The sequence below is a fragment of the Camelus ferus genome, chromosome 17 (assembly GCF_009834535.1).
Source record: "Camelus ferus isolate YT-003-E chromosome 17, BCGSAC_Cfer_1.0, whole genome shotgun sequence".
NCBI classification, from domain to species: Eukaryota; Metazoa; Chordata; class Mammalia; order Artiodactyla; family Camelidae; genus Camelus; species Camelus ferus.
In genome coordinates this window covers 16,745,751-16,764,437 of record NC_045712.1, presented here as the reverse complement: position 1 = coordinate 16,764,437, position 18,687 = coordinate 16,745,751, and the positions used below count along the sequence as shown (strand labels likewise).

Below are 18,687 nucleotides of genomic sequence, written 5' to 3'. Positions count from 1 at the left end.
TTTAGTGCTTTTTAGATGTGGAGCTCCATATTTGACACATTTTATTTAGTCCACAAAACAATTCTGAATTTAGGTACCAGTACAATTTACAAAGGAAGAAAACCTAACTTTAGTGTAACCCTATTTGCCCATGATCTCTCAGCAACTAAGCAACAGAAGAGAAAATCTGATAAAATATAACATAAATAAAAACATCTAATGTATATCCAACCACTATATGCTGCCCTTTCTCAAAGCCAGGGTCAGTAAACTGGGGCTCAAGGACCAAATTTGGGCAGTGGCCTCTTTGTATAGCTACAAACTAAGAAAGATGTTTACATTTGTAAATGGTTGAAAAAAATGGAAAAGAAGGATAACATAGCATGACATGTGAAAGTTGCATAAAGTTCCAAAATTTCAGTGCCCATAAATAAAATTTGGGACACAGCCACATTATCTGTTGTCTATGACTTGTTACAGACAAGGTGGGGTTGAGCAGTTATAAAAGAATCCATAGGGTCCCAAATCCTAAAGTACTAACTATCTGACCCTTCACTGAAAAAGTCTGCAAACTTCTGAGGTAGAAAAGAATCCACAGAAATAAAAGTAGCAAACACAATGAGAAATGATACTTCAAGTATGAGTGCAAAAATACATGCAAAGAATGGCTGTCAAATGCTTCTGAAAGAATTTAACCTAATGGCAGTTGCCTGAGGTGCAACGTACAGTCCCAGTTTCACCTGGAGGTTTCATTTTTCTGGCTCTGTCTCCTAGTGAGGCAGCGGTAAGTCAGTCTCATCACAGAGATTTATCGCATCTCAATTTGAGCAGCTGCCTTCCGGTTTACATTCTCAGAAACAAAGCAACAAGACGTGTCCGCTCCACATTCATTTGCTGGATGTGGCTCTTAAATGATGTGGGTTTAGATCCAGGCATGGTTTCAAACTGTTCTTGCTGATTTCCAACAATAATATCTTCTCTAAATATTTTCCGGTTCAAGCGCATATGCTCAATTATGAAAATGAATTCTTGTAAATAGCCCAATCTGGGTAGACAGTTAATCACACCATGAAGTTCAATTTTTCTGGTACAGGGAAAATACTACTTTTCCTTTTCAGTTTTTAGGCTACAAGGTTGAAGGGTAGAGGCCACGTGCTATAAAACGTCTCTAGTTTTTCAAATGTTTTGTGGCCATATCTAATTTTGATCTCTATGCTTTCTTTGTCATTTACTTATGTATGGTCATCTTCAAATACTGGATCATTTTGGACTTTTCAGAGATAAATTGCAAGTCAATAAATACTTATGGCATACACTTAAAATAAAAAATTTCCTTTATCTTGTAGGAAAAAAATGTTGCCCTTCAATAGAAAACTATGCATCATCTGTAGCACACCCTTCCCAGCTGTCTGATTCTAGCCCTGTTCACAGTCACTGAACTATTTTGCACCACTTTGTAACTTGTAAGTAACTGAAAGACATGTAAATTCTTTGTTCTGACAGATAGTGATTTTAATTTATTTTACAACACTGTGGAAGAACCCATTTTTTCTTAATCGGCAGTCCATCTCAACACTGGTTTACATTTGTGCTACTTTGACTTTTCCTTTAAGCCAGTTATAATATCTGCCAAATTCCCTCATTATCATATAAGTAAAATAAAGTCTTTAGCATATATTTATTCGTATACCTATATGAGAATCATGAGCTTACCTTTTTCTGAAAATTATCTTTGAACAACCTAAAAGACTGGTAAAAATTCAGATTTATTTCAAATGCTATTTTTAAATAATTTAAAGTTTGAGTGATATTCACCTTGAATGTGAATTTAGTTGTAATACTAAATTAGTTTAAACCATACAGAAAAATGAAATATGGTAAGAACTAACCCTATTTTGTCCCTTTCTAATGATTTTTGAATAGATGCAAAATGAAAATTGTGCAGAGGGTCAAGAAACAAATGTTAAAGAAAAAAATAATTCTGACATTTCTTAAAACGGTAAGGGAGACTTTATTCAGGACTACTGCAAGATGGAAGACACATCAGGCTCAACTCCAAATACAGCAAAGACAGCTGGGGATTTATAGCCAAGGAGCAGAATTAAGGGGCCAGTGGATGGAAAATCACCAACAGGAAACATCAAGAGTAGGGAGATTCTTGCTAAACTGGTTTAACGGGAATCATGCTAAAGGGAGGCCAAGGAGTTAGACATCAAGGGTGGGAGATAAGGGACATCAGCAGATATCCAGGGAGTTCGCATATCACTTAGCGGGAATCTTGCTAAAACTGGGCTAGGCAGGCCAAAGACAGGATGAGTACCAAGGTCAAGAAGGCTCAGAGGACTGTTGCCAAAAAATTGGCCTCTGTACCCCAGTAGCCAAATTGAGTTTTGGGAGAGTTAGAACAGCTTTATTGCTTTGCCAGGCTAAGGGGAGTCACAGCAGGCCAGTGCATTAGAGACTATGAGTCTATCTTGGGGTTGGTGCCCTGGGGTTTTATAGAAAAGCCAGGTAGAACAGAAAGGCGACAACAATCAGGGTGTTTTCCGGGGTGCTTTTAAGATCTTTCTTAATCTTGATGAATCCATCTGGCGTCACGGAGAAACTCTGGAGGGTCTGTTCATTCTTCTGAGGCTACCAGCCCAAGATCATATTTGTGGAGTACAGTTTTTGGGTTAAAGGATAAGATATTCTGGGTAAAGAATGTATAGGGAATAGAGAGTATAATGGAAAGGTTGGGGGCTGTTTAGCACAAAAGGAGTTGAGCAAGTGAAGCAGAGATGGGGCTTTGTCAGAGAAAAGAGAAAAACAAGTTGCAAGAATTTTAAGTCAGAATGAATCAGCCAACAGCTTTAGCATCAGGGAAGCCATTTCGTTAGCTTCCTACTCTTTTAGGACCCTGACTAAAGGATGGTCAAGGAGAGAGTCTTTGTCATAGGCAATAGAAAGTTTCTAAGAGGACAAAAAAACAATTCTTGGCTTCAGGGAATTTACAGTCTATTGAGAAACATAAGTCACCCAACTTGGCCAAACTACCTTAGTTTTAATTTGAAATTAAATTTTATTCCCAGAGGGATTCATATATAAATAACCTCTTCAAAGAACAATATAAAATGATAAATTAAAAGTTGTTTCAATCTCTGTACTCTTAGTTTAGAGACTAAAATAATAATTTGACCATATGCAAACTAAAGTGCATCATATATCTAAATCAAGGATTTGATGAAATTTACTAAAACAGAAAGCATATACTATTTATCCTACTTTTTATATCGACAAAAGATACCACTACTGGCCGCCAAATTCACTACCCCAGCCTACAAAACATGGTGACTGTGGCTATTTGTGAAATGCAATCAACACTGTACCTGTGAAATCAAACAACACTACTCATTTTATTAATACAGAATGGCGACCAAACAAGTCTTGTTTCTCGAAGTGTGGTCTGCCCACCAGCAACCTGAGAGCTTGTCAGAAACATAGAACCTCAGGCTTCACCTGCTGAATCAGAATCTGCACTGTACCAAGTTCCCCACATAATTTTTATGCATAGTAAAGTTTGAGAAACATTGATCTAGAACTGTGGGATAACAAAACTATCCCTGGAATTGCTATTGTTAGCACATTCCCTCAATGACCTCTTTTTTATGTAAATAAGTATAGCGGTTTCTTCTGAGAAAGAGGGAAAGGGAGGGAAGGAGTTTATAGTGACCCAAGTGGCCTGCACTTTTAGCCTGGAGGGGACCGGAGTCTTGTGAGTAAAATACAAGTGATGGGGAAAAGGGAGAAGGTACAAAAACAGGAAGATTATGAAACCACAGAATCTCACCAATGGAAGATTGAAAATAATCTCAATTACACATAGAGGATACGTACTCAATACAGTAACAAATAAATTATGGCACAGCTATACAAGAGAGCATAATGAAGGCATTGAAGAGAACAATGCCATTCTTCATGTACCAATATACAGTGATCTAAGACATTCAACACGCTAAGATAAACTTAGCTTTAAAAATCCAAGGGAAAACAGTGCAAGGGCAGCGCAGTGTATACAGTGAGTAATCACTCCTGTAATACCTAAAAACTAACTAAGTGTGAACATGCACAGAACCTCTCGGGAAAAACATAAGAAAGGCAGAATATTTGCCTCCTGGAGGGGAGCTGAGGCATGAGGGACAAGTGGACGGAAACGGACTTGCACATTCTAACAACTTTTGAATTATGTGACTATATTATTCAATTAAAATTTTTTCTTCTTTAATCTGAGCGTTGAAGAATTCCTCATAGGGGATATAGTCTAGTTCCCAAGGGAACAGAGGAATCTCTTCTTCATTTTCCCTCATATATGGTCATCTGACTGTGTCCAAACATTTTCAGTACAGCTTCATGGCTGAGAAGTTAAGCATCTAAAATTCATTCTGACATTGCGCCAATGTCCTAGAATGCTTCCTTGCCACCCCACCTGCCAACCCCTAACCCCTCTCTTCACCCAGCACTGATGCTAGTTCTTCTTCTGCAATAAAGAGTAAGCCTCTTCCTCTCCTAGCCCTTAAAAGCATGCCAGGAAGTTGTTGTGGTTTCCTTAATTAGAGGTCACACACAAAAGCTGGCAGGGCAGGCAGGTCATGTAAATGAGTAAAGCAGGTCTAGGCAAGACAAAATAGGCGTTGCACCCACTCATAAGGAAATAAGGACATGGTGGGCAGCCGTAAGCACCGTGGCCAGGAGACTGAGAGAGGTACCAACTATTCTTCTCCAAGGAAAGTACTGCCATGGAGGAAAGAGGGCCAAATGTTGCCATATTTTCCCAGGGATTCTGGAAAATAATAGATTTATTTTAAATACCTGAACTTTTAAATGTTTACAACTAAACTAATTTTTTAGAACACTGTACAGATCAAATAAAATACACGTGCAGCTGGATATGGCCTGCAGGCCACCAGTTTACCATTTGTCCTATCACCTCTCCACCAGGTACCAGAGAATTTCTCTTTTTGTTATATTCTGGTTGGATTTGCTGGAACAAAAAAAAAAAAAAAAAAAAAAAACCTCTTTTCAAAAAACCTAGTTAGCTGAATTTTTATTTGGTTTGGCAATTTACTAATCTATCTATCACTCTGAAAGGGGCTGGATAATTTATTTGTCAATAATTGTGCTTACCTAAGGACTAAAAGCAACCACAGTTAGTGTATGCGTGTATGGGTGTGTGTGTTGTGTTGATACTTCTTATTGTTAGAATGTCTTCAGTGGCAGAAACTGCAAGATATTTCCAATGGGCAATATTTCACAGTTGAATATATGTGTACATAGCCCGTTATACCACTGGGGTTTATTTGCAAAACACGGTTTTCATTTTCCAACAAGTTTTCAGTGGAAGAAAATTTCATAGAGAAAAATACACATTTCCTACCACTCTACCCTGTGAGAACCTAAAGAGACTATTACACTATAAAAAAGGAAATTGAGGGATAAATTTAACACTTAAAAGTGACTCTTTTAGCAGGAGGTTTGGGCACCCAGCCAGGTTAAGAAGAAGTGGCTTTATACACACATCTTAACAGGAGCCTAATCTCTGATCTTCACTACTCCTCACTTAAAGCCTGATACCCACTGAGTCATCACAGCCAGTGTGTCCCTTCTAACTTGTCATCTGCTTGTTGTCACTCTGTGCCCTCTGCAGTGCTCTGAACTCTAACTATAAAACTGCTTTATTTAAACAAACAGCGATGGAAAAAAGAACCCTTGTGGTGGAATCATGACCTGCACCACTTGAGAACCTATGTGTGGATCCCACAATATTCACATAAAGTTGATGGAGATGGGGGTGGGTCCCATTGCTAAAGGCTGGATGTAGACCAGTGGCTTAAGAAACTGCAGTTGCTAGAAAAGGTACCAACATGCATCTTCCCGCAGTGATACATGGACTCAGTATTGTTTATCTATTCATGCTTTCTACTCTGCTTTAAGTAACATAAAAACAGATTAGGAAACTCCAGATCTCCTGGTACATACAAAATATGCTTACACTGATTATGGTTTAACTCTAAAGTAAATACAACAACTAACAACTCATACAGAATATCAAAACCAAGAACCACCATGATAAAACAATTATACCGCAATTCTGAGGAAGGAGATATTTAATTACAGATACAATTTATGTAAGTAAATACAATCATTTTCAATTTCTAAACAAATAGGCAAGTCATTAAATATAAAGCATCAGGAAAGGATTTCAAAATCTGTATGATCTGTCTGCTTTGGCGAATGTGATTTATACAGAGTTTGCCCTAGAGGAAAAAAACCTTAGGATCCTGTCTTTACAGCCCAATGCTGGTTAACCTCCAAATGAAAACACTTTATTTCACATGTATCTTCTGTAGATAGTGGACTTTTCTCATGCCAAATTTTGTTTTCAGTTGTTAAGACATTGGTATAACCTTTAAATCTTTTCCACTTATTAACTTCAGGAGATTATTATCACATATTTTTCGGGATTTTCTGGTATTTTAAACATCTTGTTAAATGTTGTATATATATAAATTAAATGGGCAATGAGGATGTTGCCATGCAATTCTATGTACCTACTTGCAATGGGATGCTTGAGAGGGTCCCATTATCCGAACTGGCCTATGTATCAGTCTTTCTAGAGCATTAGAAATGGGAGTCAGGCAGCTGGGTCTCAGTCCTAGTTGAAAGCACTGTATAATCTTGGGAAACCCCATCTTCCTATGTTTGCATCTCCTCACCTGCTAAATGAAGACTAGAAGACCTGGATCCTAATGAGGCCACTGTAAACCCACAAGGAAGAATGCGAAAACAAAAAGAATATAACCAAAGGTAAGGTTACCTACTGCTACTGGAAGGAGGAAGATGAAAGAAAAACAACAGCAGTAACAGTATATAAAAACCTTATAGTCTATTACACAAAGCACTTTTTTTTAAAAAAGCAAACAAAATAATTAAACGTAGTTCAAGCAACTTATATTCTCCCTTGAAAAAGTGTCAGATGGGTAAAATACACTCCTAAGCCAGTACAAACTCTCCTAAAACTTCTCTCTATCCATCTCTGCCACTCTCATCATCCTCCATCCAAACAGCAGCTAGACCCCTCTATCAAAGTCACCAAACAGCTCTAGGAAATCGTTCATTAAGTCATGAGCATGATAACACGTATAATCAACTCAGCTTGATCTTACAACGTAGGTAACTAATCTACATTCCCAAACTAGTGTGCTTTTGACATCCCTTGGAACTGCAAAAACAAAGCAGTAGTCAAGCTCACTTTTCATCTTTGTATAAGCCAGTTATAGTTGACAAATACCAGTATCTCAGAGCATCCAACAAAGTGACTGGTGGGCGATAAATGTTTAGAGAAGTGATGAATGTACAGAATGAAAAGGTTGACCTGAGTTTTAGATTTCCTTAAATCTTGGGGCATGCATGGCCAAGGAATGAAACTCCCACCTGAACAGCTATCTTCAGGGTTTGAGCCACTGAGGTCCGTGGTGATAAAGACCAGAAGTTGGTTGGACTCATCAAATAACAGCTCAGAAACTCATGCCCCACTGATGGTAGGTCAGTGCTGCAATCATCTTATTCCAGAGATAGCATAAAGATTTACACAGATGTCAAGGCTAGATGTAGCTCTGCTGCCAGAGAGCTTACTGCGTGAGTCATACAAAGAAATCAACACCTCAGGAAACACAGTGTTCTGGAAAACAGCAATATCTCTTCATTTCATTAATATATTTTCTAATGGATCTTTCACTGCAACGACTCATATCTTGAAAGTATCCTACTCTTTACAAGTTACCGTGAAAGCTTTAAAATTTAAGACTTTTTGTCCAGTTCACTTAATAATCTGAAACTTGATTTCATAGCTTATTCCAACTAGATGTCTTCTTTAGTTTTCTAAGTATCAACCAACCAGTTATATTCTCAGTGACTCAGCAGCATGTTCAAAACAGTGAGAGATGGACTGACATGGTGCTGATGAAGGTTAACCTTCAGGGCCCTATTGCACGGGTCCCAGAAGTGCAGGGAGTCACTGGGAGTCAGTGATCTAGGTGGGAGGAGACATCAAGAAGCATTTCTAGTAAAGAGATCATGAAAGAAAGAGAACCAAATCATTTAACTGAATCATTGAAATAAATACCTCTGCATCTAATTTTGTATTCATAATTTGTTTTTTTTTTCTTAAAGAGGACTCCACAAATTGTATAAGCTTCCAACTCCACAAAAACCTGAATCTGCCCTAATACAGGAGAAGGCATGTAAAAGTACTTCTCTACTTTGTACTCTCCATTGCTTGAGTATTAGATCTATAAGGAAACTCCTGATTTTTAAAAATTAAAAAAAAAAAAGGCAGAAGGATAGCGAAAAGTGCTTTTATATGTACATCTTTAAGACTGCTGATTTCATTGTGCATTTTCCAATACCAAAATATAAACTAAAATAAAACCTGGAGAACTTTTGGCCCTTTGACATTTCTCCCCAACCATCTAAAACTTTCAGATGGATGGGACATCTGGGTCCGAGAAGGACTATGTATTATTACTGCTCCCTACAATATCAGGCCTAAGTGGATTTTTTATGGTGGACATAAAAAGCAAACATTTCTCACATGACTGATACGTTTGTCTTTAACAAAAATAACCCTGGCCCAAAATTATTAGGAAACAGATCAGCAGCCCCACTGGACTCAGAAGCAACGTAATTAGTTAGTACAGCACTACATTTTGTCAAAAAACCCTGACAACCTAATAACCAGATTGTCATCAGATAGACATTGAAAAATGATACTGTGTTTGTTTCAGCATTAAAATACCACTGCTTCCTGGGGTTTTTTGTTCTGCAAAAAAAAATTTTAATCTATGACGGATGCATCCCATTGGTCTGGATGGTGTTTAAATGGGCCTGTTCTGCTTACAAGATGGAGTACAGAGTTTTGCTTCTCTTTAAAGTTTGAGAAAGAATTGTATAGGGGATCACCTGTTTGACTTGAATCATTAAAATCCTATGTGTTGCAAGGAAAAGTATAAAAGGGAAGGCTGATAACAGTCCTAGGCAGTATTTATTGAGTATTTAGGTGTTGCCAAACATCGTGTTCAGTTCTCTGTGTTACTGGACTCCTTCCAACAACCATCAGTGAGAGGTGCTATTGTTATCCTCATTTCCACGGCTCATCAAGGCTAAGGAACCCACAGTCCTCATGTTCTTAGCCACTGCAATGTATTGCTGAGAAGAGAGGGTTTGACTTGGTTTTGATGAAAGTGGAGTAGAAGTGCTAGGGGTGAGAGATGTTCTTTTCTAGAAAATTATTACATAATTGGCCTCCCAAAAGAAGCCTATCCAGTGTACAGTCTGACATGTAAGCCAATCCTATATGTGATATGACATTGGAAAAGAAAATGTTATCGATTCTTCACATAGATAAGCAATTAAGTTCAAAAAGATAGAAACAGTAAGATACAGCCTTAGGTTTTAAAATATTTAAACTTCTACTTAATTAGTCAATTATAGGAAGCCATTCACTAACCTCTACAAGAATAAACCTTAGGGAGTACATTTCTAAGATGACCTTTGGTAACTTAACATCCAAAAATCTTACAGTTTTATCTATTTGGATATAAATGAGTTATTCCATGTAAATCACTGTCAAATTTGTACCTGCAAATTATATGGCTAAACTAGCTCAGTAATAATTACATGACACTATTTTTTTTCCAATATGCATGAAAATAACCCAACTTATACGCGCAGTTAACCAACTCAGTATTACAATTCTACGGCACTCTAAAGTTTCCAAGGTATTTTCCACACTATGGTTTCATTTGACATCCATAAGCCTATATTATTTTTTTAAGCACAAAAAAGTTTCCAAATTTACAAACATAATGTTAAGCAAAAGATGCTACACACAGAGAAGTAAGTCCATGCCACATGATTCCACTTCTATAAAATTCAAAACCATGGCAAAACCAATTTGTGATGTCAAAGTCAACATAGTGGTAGCCAGGTTGGGAGCTGGGGTAGTGACTGGAACACAGCAGGTGAGGCTCATGTTCTATGTCATATTCTGAATGCTAGCTCCTTGAGTGTGATCACTTTGTGAAAATTCATGAAGACATATACTCTAAATTCGCAAGAGCACAAATCCTATATATTATACTTCCATAAAAAGTTGACATAAAACAATCATTCCCTTCCTTCAGCAGTTTGCCAGCTAGACAAAGGAAAACATACACATCAAGTAAGAGGGTAGGCAGTCTGAAAACACATAGAAGTTTGACTTTGCAAACTACTGAACTCCTGCCAATCTTGAAATCAACTGGCAATCCTGCCAATCTAGGAATCCTTAGCCTTCCTTTCCCTCACAGCATCAAACAATTCATATAGCAATCCACTGTATTAATTCCTGTAATAAAAGTATAAGGAGGATTGTAGTCAATTATAACTGTGCCCTACGAATTCCAGAAACTGCGGGGATTTAGGCCTCTGACAGCTCAATGGGCAATTTAGAGCAACGTAGTGAACTTTGACAGTAACAGCTCATTAACAATCGCATTTAAATGTAAACACTTGATACAGTTTTAGAACTACCAGTACTGATTAGGTTCATTTCACTTTACCAGAAGTCAGAAAATAATACGTTAAATAGATTTTTCATTTTTCCCCTCTCAACAATCAATTCATTAAATAGTAGGTTAAATCTACTTTTGTTTTCTGTTTCCATAAACATGAAACGTGAAGACAATAGGAGTCCTACTTCAGTTTCTCTAATCCAAATCAGATTCTAGTTTTTAGGAACATTATTAAGTTAAAGTGATGTTCTTGCTTTACAAAACAACTTTTGGTGACATAGCAGCCTAAATTAGCTGACAGTAATTAACTGTTCTTTGCCAACAGAAAGGAGAATTTAGCCCCCAAACTGGATAAAACCTCAACCAAGTATAATGACCAAAAATAGTAATAACAATGAATCTATTTACCTTTCCTTCTTTTTTTTTTTCTTGCTCATCAACTATCAGAATCTTTAACAAATAAATAAACAAATACATGCTGTGGAAATGCCAATGCCTGTTTTCTACAAAAAGGATGAAAAATTACTTTGTGTAGTAATAACCTCTCCCCTACAGTCAGGAAAAGATGTTAAAACAGACCTTTACGAATGAGTGATCTTTGTGATACTTACAGGAAGCATCTAACCAAATAAACAGATTGTGGGACTAGGGGAAAAAAAAAAGATCAAGAATCACAGGCTAGGAGGGAGCCTAAGATGTCACATGATCTGTCACGTGCATATTGCCAGCAAGTTTCATTTAATTCCAGGATGTTAGGCTGCTCTTATTCCCAAGTTCCCTCTCTCGGCTCTGCCTAAAGACAAACCCACTCAAACACGAAAAACCCTAGCAATTAGTCTAATGCTAGCAAGCCCCTGAATCCTGCTACATCAGATCCACTACAAATCACAGTCACTTGTTCTCTGTCCTGGCCTTACTGTTATTTCAGAGAAAATCTCACTTTGTTTTGACAATCTTTCCTGTCCTTCAGAAAAAAAAAAAATTCAGGAGTAGACTCAGTTCCTATTTTGGGTACATGAAATTAATATTCTATTTATTCTCTTATACATCTGTTCCATAATTTTATGGCTAGATTATTGCTACTATTCATTCTGGCTGCTTCAGATACCATGTCTACGTTACATACTCCAACCAGTATTAGTCTATGCCCACATGAGCGTTTAATGAAGAAAAACTTTATGGCTACAAGCCTCATAGTTACACCAAATTGAATACTATAGAGGAGGAATCACTTCTCTTAATTGTAACCAGCAACTAAAAGAGAAAAGGCTGGTGTGACACGAATCGTGTGCAACACAGGTAAACTGAAATTCTGTAGTGTAGGGCCACCTATGAAATAAGACTTCAGGGGTGCTCTCTTTACCCTAATTGATGAAACTCTCTTCCTATGAGACAAAACTCGGTATTCCACAGTTAAAGTCTGAGATGCAAAAACACCCAAGTAAATTGTTCTAAAACTTTGGTCATTCACATACTCTTTTCATGACTCTTACAATACCTGTGAACCAATGTTCTATCAGTAATTCAGTATTTTTCTTTTAATCAGCTCTATTTTGCCAAGCTCAGTAAGTTTTCTGAAAGACAGTTTTATATCACCGCTGTAAATGTCCAGTTATCACTGGTATATAGCCAATATCACCTGTCATAGAAGGAAACCTAAAAAAGTTAATGTGATGAACCAAAAATGTGTCCACTCATGTACAATGTAAAATCATGTCATGTACCAAATGAAATACTGTAATAAACTGTTGGTTTAAATTCACACTAAAGAGTAAATGAGTGATATTAGTATTTTCAACCTCCCTCTATCTTGTCTTCTGATTAAAGGAGGCAGAACCACCAGAAAGAGTTAGGAAGGGCCCTGAGCATCTGAAGGAGCATGTGTGAAGGCTGGGTGCTTGGGGAAGGGTGGGATGGGTGTCACAAGTTATGAGCAGGTTGCCCACTGCATAATCAGCTATGTCTGGGGCTGTCCCTGAATGTATTATAAAGGAAGTCTGCTGTACTGTTTGATATGAAAGTCCTTCCTTCACTTCTATGCACCATCTCTTTTAGACATACACGTCTGAGCTCACAAATTACCCATCACAAAGAAATCACATGCTGTTAATAGGTCTCTTCATTGTGGCTGACAGTGCAGAACAAATGCCAGTCCCTGTGCTGAAACCAAATTTCTGGAATACTAACAGGGGTTCCCAGTAGGAGGAGACACATTACCTAGAGGTCACCCCAATAACTCCCAGAGCAAGCTCCTGAATTCTGCTGCTTCTTACTACATTCACTACAAAGGGCCTATGGTCTAGCTTTTCCTGGATAGCCTCCTCTCCAATCAAATTCTCAACTCTGTGATCATTCTTCCACCGCCCTTAACACCTCGCTCTCATTAAAACAGGTACCCAATTTATGGAAAAATGAAGGGAGTGGATCTGAATGAATCAATCATAAATGAATGAATGAATGAACAATTGTATGACAGTAGACCAGCTTTGCAGAAAGGAACACCTGCATGCCTCGGGCTTGCCACCAGATTATCTCAACCCTGTCCAAAGTTACAAGGAACATGGCGTAAATCCCACCAGTATGCCTTTTCAGAGAAATGACAAGTTCTCCTTCCCTTGCCCTAATTAGACAAAGAGCTGCTCCACTCTTTTTTAAAGTGCTTCCTTCTTACAAGCTGTGCAATCTTAATCAAGTTACTTAACTTCTCTGAACTTCCGTTCCCACATCTATTAAATTCTGAAGAAAAATATCTGCCCCATGAGTTGCAGTAAAGTTAAATGAGGAAATTCAAGAAAAGTGACTACCACATTGCCTGGAATATATTGTAAACTTAAAGATGCTGGCTACAATTTTGGACCAGTTCACAATGCCCTGATAACTATCAATGGCACAATGGTTCCATGTTGCTACAATGTGACACCCACATGCTTTCATTCACTGTCCTGGTATCTTCCCCGTTTGCCAGCATTACAGTTTTTAATGTTTACAGGGAAACTGGAGCAGGATAGTGGTCCTATTGGCATGAGGGGCCCAGAATCATGTACAAAGAGTACTTCATGAACATATCTTAATAAACATATCCTGGGTTGATGATGACCACAGTTTGTTCCCATTTTGAAGCCACCTGCATTTCTTACCTCTTTCTCACTCTCAATCTCCTACACTTCTAATAGCCATAGAGCTTCCCTCATTTCAAATCAGAGGGATGAGCACCTGCAGCCACAGGAGGGGAAGTTTAGTATCTAAAGCCAGTAATATTTTTCAGACAGAAAACACTCTCCCAATGCCTCGACCCAGGAGATGGTAAACTACTCTGACATCTCAGCTGTTGCCCCTCCAAGCAGATTCACACACCTCTTGGCTAACACCCCCTTTGGGTAGGCATCTACTCATGTTTACAGTTATTCATTATGACTGGCTATACACAGATAGTGCCTTTGGTGTCAAACCGAATGGCCCCATAGACCCCTAGTCCAAGACAGCTGGAAGATACAGACACACATTAAATAAGACACAGGCAGGAGAATCATATTCACTTCCTGGAGATGGAGAGAGACTGAAGCTGACCTGCTAGAGTCCTCCAGAGCTCCAGTGTGGGGCAGCCCACAGCAAGCAGGGTGGGATAAAAAATTTGAGGTGCTTCAGGGTCAGAAAGCTGACCAGAACAGCTTCTGTGGGTGACTGCAGGCAAGTATGCCAGCTAGGAAAAAACATGAACTGTTTTTCAGGGGAATCATCTTGAACCAGAAGGACCAGAATGCATTCTAAGTGCCAGAACCCATTGTTGAACCTCTGAGCGAGTGCACATCCATTGTGATTCCATGCACCCCTCCATGGAAGAATCTCTCCAAGAAACCAAAGGAGAGAAGTGCCCTTCACCATCTGTGATCATCTAAATGAAAAGTCGGAAGTGTGTATTGGGGAGCGGGAGCAGGGAGATAATGATCTGAAGAGATTACCTCCATCCTCAGAATCCACTATAACGAACAAACCCCTGTGTTTAAACAAGGGGAACTTGCATCTCTCAAAAGGCATTTAGATACAGTCACATAACTGGGAGTGAATCAAAGAACTCTAGAAAGAGCAGTACATTTCCCCACTGACACAGCTGTATTGAAAAATCAACCCATGGCTCTAAGGGAAATGAGAAAACACAACTGGTGATTTCTAGCATGGCATCCAATCTTCATTTCTGTGATCCCTCAATTCTCAGTTCAAGTATAAACAGACTTTTTTTCCTCTGAAGTAGGAAAAGGATTAAGTAGGCAGGACGCTTTCTAAGTTCTGTGTAGGGTATGTTCATAAGCTATCTTTTTGTAGCGTTTATGGATTCATTCTGGAGTAGGGTTAAGCCGGAGCAAAGTAATTTGGCGTGCTTGCATTTGCTTTATCGGGAGAAGGAAGTGCAGTCTGCAGGGGCCACCCTGACCTGAGTGTCAAAGAAGCTTCCTGGAACCCTGATGGGGATGCTGATTATTTTCCTTACAGGGATGCTCAAGCTGAGCCATCTTTGTTGCAAAACAGTAAATGAGCTTCATGCAAATTATCCTCAGGAAAGTGGTGGCCCAGGGGACAAGAGTGATCATTATCATACGAACTTAATTTCTGACCAACTTCAACAATCAACCGGCAATATCTGCCCTGCTACACAACCTCAGGGTCAGCATTCCAATCCATCCCAGCCTAAGGACCACATTCAGCAGCAAATGTGCTTTCCAAATCTGTACATCTACTTCTATATGCTGTATCCCACACAATGGGATGCAGTACAGCCCTTAATGATGATGTGGTGGAAGAATTCTTAATGTACACAATACAATGTTAAAAGCAGTATGGAATGTTCACAATGTGATGGAAAAAGCAGTATGTACAATGTTTCTGAAGACATATTTACATAGAGAACTGACTGGAAAGAAATATGCCCAAATGTCATATGTGTTCATCTCTGGGCAGTAGAGTTATGAGCAATTTCTATTTTCTTCTCTTTTGCTGATCCATTTCCCAAATATTCTAAAATGCAAACGTACTACCTTTGTAACACGAATAAAGATACAGACTGGTAAGACTGACATCACCAAGATGGCAACATAGGTTGTTCCTGACTTTGCTCCCCTTTACGAGAAGAACAACTAACCACTATTCAAGAACACACCACTGAGAAAATCCTAGAACATGGGGGTGAGGCTGAAGCACCCCCTTGTACCTCCTTGTACCAAGAGAGACTGCATTAGAAGATAAGAGAAGTGGTGACACATTGACCACATTGTCTCTCTCCTAGGCCAATATAGCACCATGTGGAGAGGTCTCCCCTGAGTCTCTGGTTCCTCCAGTGGGAAGGAGAAGACAGGGGGTACAACTGCCTCCCCAGCATTCTTCATCATTTTACAGGAGCCCCTACTCTAATCTCACACCACAGAGATTGCAGGGGAATCTTTGGGGCTCAACCACTAAATCTGACTGTGAGGGAGATGGGGGGAGGGGCTTGCAACAACTGGCACAGTGATCTTGGCAGACCAAGGTCATACCTGCAGTACCCAAGTAGTAATCTGTGGGTTCGTCACCAGTTGTGGGTTCTGGCCAGCAGAAGTTCCACCAAGATGGAATGAATTACTCAAGACCCTGCGGAAAAGTCAAGAGAGCGAGAGGCAGTCAGGAGCCAACCCCACGAACCTCTCAAATGCCCCCACATTTATTGTGTACAGTCAAAGGAGAATCACTGACAGTTGTGTGATGGAATGCAGGAATTTAGGGAAAGACAGGGTGGGATCTAGATTGTAGAGTCTGGCTCAAGGTCAGAAGACCCTTTATGTTTTGGTAAGTGTCAACATCAGCAAGCCTTACAGCTTATCAGGGTGGAACGTCTGAGAAGAAGCTGCTTAACATTTTTCTTGGACTCAGGTGGCTGTGTCTGTCTTAGGTTGCCCCCCAGAGGGGGTCTTACCCATCACTGGCTAACCAGCCTTCTCACCTCTGAGTCTGCAGCTTTTCATAACTTGTTTACCATTCCAGCCCAAGACTCGTTCCTATGGGGGCCTACAGTTTACCTTTAGGGAAGTCATGGGAAGAGGGGAGCAAGATACATTCTTATAGATATGATAAAGCAGACCACCAGCCCAGCCAGTTCCTTGCTTTGGGGATAGAAGACTATCTAACAGCAGGCACATCCAGCGCTTATAGCCGAGGGCCTGGGTTGTTGCTTTGCAAGGAGCAGAGTGCTATCTAAAACCTCAACTATGCAAGCAAGGCAGTTACTAAGCACATTTGCTCTTCTTTAAGGAGACAAGCGGCTGGGGTCTGTTACAATTTGTTAACTCAATCATGGGCTCCCACAGTAATCCCAACCAGATGTTCTGCTCATGTACAGTACCAAGTAGAGGGCACACTTTGACCACGGAACCCAATGGAATGCAGATCTGCCTGACGCTCAAAAGAGGAATTTTGCCAGCCCTAAAGCCCAGTTTGCCCACACCCAGGCAAGGAACTGACTCACTGCCCCACCCGTTGAATAGAGTACCTTCTGGTCCCACGTAGCCAGAAGGGCTGAAGAAAACTCCTGGAAGCTGAGCCGCCCGGCTGTGCTCAAGCCAAGAGGTGGGCAAACAGAGCTCATTGCCACCACAGCAAAGCTAGTACCAGGCAGGAGCATTACCAGGCTATGCACAAGCGGAAGGATTAATTCAGAGCCAAGGATGAGGGTAGTTCATGGCTCCTCCCAACCAAAGAGCTGGTTTGGGAAACTAAGAGGACTCCCCAACCCCCACCACCTCCAAACCAGGCAAGGATGCTGAGACATAACCCCATCCATTGTGGAAAGTGTTATTGTGCTACCTCTGACTGAAACTGCTGGAGATAATTCCCAGAAGATATGCTACCCAGCAGCACCTGAGCCAAGAGGTAGGCAGAAGCCAACAGTCTGAAGAGCAAAGACCATGGCCCCATTCAGTCAAGAAACTTGGAAGGCAGGTTGGCTTCAGTTAAGATAACAAAGAGCTCTAGCAGCTTTACAGCTGCTTCTCCCAACTGCACCCAGGCAGAAAATCTAACTCATAACCCTGCCCATAGCTGAATAGAGCCATCAGCCTATCCAACCAGGGAATCTAACCAGAGCGCATGGGAAGATACATAGCCCATTAAATAGCCCTGTGCGTACTCACGCTTACACAGAGAGCACAGCTAGCAGCATCCCCCATCTGCAGAGGAAACTGGCCACCTCACCTAACCAGACTCTGGGCTGATCCAGGTCCCCAAACAATGTGCTATACAGACCCTAGGTCCTGTCCTGCTACCCTGCCAGGGAAAGGAAGCTAATTCATGGCCCCATCTACTACTGAACATCAGTCAGAACCAGCCAGTAAGCCTGGTTCAGGCAACTGTGGAGATAATTCAGTAGCTTCACTTGGGTAAGGAACCAAGCCAGCAGCTCTGTCTAATTGTTCTCAGCCAGAGGCACATCCCCCACCCCTATTCTCAGAGCTCAAACAGTTGCCTTGTCCAAAAAAATAGACCGTAACAGCAGGCCCCACCTGCCCAAGGATGTTACTAGCAGACATACCCAGAAACCCAAACTGAGCTGACTGGTGAAAAACTGAGTCAAAGAAAACCTATAAAGTCCAGAAAAGGAGCCCAATTACTCCAATGAGCAGATACCCAGGTAAAGAACTAAGGATCGTGAAAAATCAGGTAAATATGACACCACCAAAGGAAACTAATAAAGCTCCAATAACTGATCCTAGAGAAATGGAGATCTATGAAATGTCAGACAAAGAATTCAGAATAATCCTTTTCAGGAAATTTAGTGAACTACAAGAAAACACAGATAACTAAACCAAATTACAAAAATAATGCATGAGCAAAACAAGAAGTTCAACCAACAACAAAAAAAAAAACCCTGGAGTTTGAAAGTACAAATAACTGAACTGAAAAAAATCAATAGAGTTTCAAAAGTATACTCGACCAGGCAGGAAAAAGAATCAGTGACCTAGAGGATAGGACATTGGAAATTACCAAGTCAGAGGAGCAAAAAGTCAAAAGAATAAAAAAAGAATGAAGGAAGCCTAAAGAAATTATGGGACATAATCAAAAGAAACAGTGTTCACAGTATGGAAATTTCAGATGGAGA

At 39.9% G+C, this 18,687-nt stretch overlaps 1 protein-coding gene across 7 annotated transcripts in view; it reads right to left on the bottom strand.

Moving 5' to 3' along the window:
- FHIT (fragile histidine triad diadenosine triphosphatase) overlaps nt 1-18,687 on the bottom strand; it is a 1,254,006-nt gene that overhangs the window by 1,187,590 nt on the left and 47,729 nt on the right. For 2 of the 7 annotated variants that reach the window (XM_032458165.1, XM_032458162.1), the window contains one exon: nt 16,094-16,187. The exons of the other annotated variants lie outside the window; for them this stretch is intronic. The gene's annotated coding sequence lies outside the window, so the exon portion shown is untranslated. The remainder of the gene's footprint in view (nt 1-16,093; nt 16,188-18,687) is intronic. 7 annotated transcript variants of the gene reach the window in all.